Genomic DNA, 2,395 nt, shown 5'->3' on the forward strand with positions numbered 1-2,395 from the left:
ATTATCATATATATTTTGTAGATGTAATATCTGCATACAAATATTCCCCCTTGTGTTTTTTGTTTGTTTTTTTTTTTTTTTTTTTTTTTTTGAGACAGAGCCTCAAGCTATTGCCCTGGGTAGAGTGCTGTGGCCCCACAAATCACAGAACCTCCAACTCCTGGGCTTAAGTGATTCTCTTGACTTAGTCTTCCAAGTAGCTGGGACTATAGGCACCGGCCACAATGTCTGGCTATTTTTAGATTGTAGTTGTTATTGTTGCTTGGTGGGCCTGGGCTGGATTCAAATCTCTCAGCTCCCGTGTATGTGGCTGGCGCCTCAGCTGCTTGAGCTACGGGCACCAAGCTGGATTTGTGGCTTTTTAAATCATCTTCCCTGTCTCTATTTAACTTTTTGAACAAAGGAATAGTGTTAACAGTACTGTTACTATTCTTCTCTGCTAATTCTAACACTGGTGTAAATTCCTGGCATGTCTGGACCGACTGTCGGCTTGAATATTCTCCTCATTTGGGGCCATCTACTTTCTCTGCATGCCTTGCTGTCTTTGTTTGAAAGCTAGACATGTTTAACTTCACATAGTTGGATGTTGCATGTTTTTATATTCTTATAAATCTTCGTGGACTTTGCAGTGTAATCAAGTGACTTGGAAACAATGTGATCATTTCAGGTCTTGCTTTTGTCAGATGGATCCGGACTGGTGCTGTCTTGGTCTCTCTGCATTGTTAGTACCATTTCCTCAACTCAAGTAGTCCATGGGGCTCTATCCGCCTTTGCTGCAGCCTAGAAACTCTCCGAGTAGTAACCTGGGGCCACCATTGGGCTTGTGTCCCATTTTGCAGGGATCACTGTCTTTAGTTTAGTTTTTTTTTTTTTTTTAATTTTGAGACAGAGTCTCACTCAGTTGCCCTGGGTAGAGTGCTGTGGTGTCACTGTAGCTCACAACTTTAAACTCTTGGGATCAAGTGATCCTCCTGCCTCCCAAGTAGCTGGGATTACAGATGCCCACCACAATGCTTGGCTAATTTTTTTCTATTGTTTAATGGACACAGGAGTCTTGCTATTGTTCAGGCTGGTCTCAAACTCCTGAGCTCAAGGATCTTACCTCAGCCTCCCAGAGTATTAGGATTATAGGTGTGAGCCATGCCCGGCCACTGTCTTTAATTTTCTGAATCCATTTTTTTTTTAAGAGATGGGGGTCTTTCAGTAGTCCAGGCTGGAATGCGGTGGTGCAATCACAGTTCACTGCAGCTTTGAACTCCTGGGCTCAAGCGACCTCCTGCCTCAAGTCTCCTGAATAGCTAAGACCACTGGCATGCACACTGCACATGGTCTGATATGTAGTGTGTTGAAACTACTGTTCACTTATTTTGACTTGTCCCTGCCATTGTTTCAGGTATGAGAGTCAGCCTGGCCCCTGTTGCTCTATCTTAGCTATAAGTCAACAGACGGGTTTTTCTGCTGCTTGTCTCCCCACCCTTTCCCAACAGTAGTAGCACACTCAATAATTCTCTAAGCACCAGGATTTTGCCTACACAGTCCCAATTTGTCCTCACAATGTGTAGTTTTCTACCTCTATCTTGCTTCCTGTGGCTCCATAAGGCTTTTGATGTCTTGCTCCAGAGGTGCTAGAGAGCTGCCTCACTCACTCCTTAAAGCAAAGTTCCCACTTGCAGCACATCCACACACACATCCAGCCACTTGACATCTAAGTGAGAATGGGGTGGCCACTAAGCAGGGAAATGGCCAGAGACACATCCGTGGCCATGGTTAAGTAGCCCTCTGATGCCAAGTCCAGGGCTCCTTCTCCAGACTCAGGACCAAACGTCGTTCACAGGCTTTGACGAGGACCAGGAGTCAAGTGTCAGGGTGCTCATCCCTCATTTTGCTTGAAGATTCTGGGATTCTGTGTTGTCTCCTGTGGCTCAACATCCAGACCACTTTCTAAGGAAATTCCATCTTTCCTGAAACTTCTTTAGTGCACCTAAGACCATACTTACTGATTTCCTTTTATAAAACTGGCCAGTCAGCTGCAGTTCTTGGTGCCCTGTGATTGGGACCTGGGGCACAGTGAGGCTAAACCCAAGGACCTTGATGCCTTACTTGGGACAGGACATGTGCAAGGTGGCCCCAGGTCAGTCCAAGGTGCTGCACTACCTGGGAAGTGACCCCCACACACTGCAAAATGAATTTCTGCATTGGGGGAATCAGATAACAGAAAAGATCCCTTCACTGCCTGCTTTGAGACAGAGAGCCACAGTGGGGGAGGAAAATGGAGTTAGAAGGAGAAGGTGAGAGGAACTGAGTGATGTGGTATCCAATGCACGTTCACTAGAAGGACAAGGTGAGAGGGAGCGAGTGATGTGGTATCCAATGCACGTTCACTAGAAGGACAAGG

Source organism: Otolemur garnettii, unplaced genomic scaffold (genome assembly GCF_000181295.1).
Source record: "Otolemur garnettii isolate 467f Iridium unplaced genomic scaffold, OtoGar3 scaffold00218, whole genome shotgun sequence".
In the NCBI taxonomy this organism is placed as follows: Eukaryota; Metazoa; Chordata; class Mammalia; order Primates; family Galagidae; genus Otolemur; species Otolemur garnettii.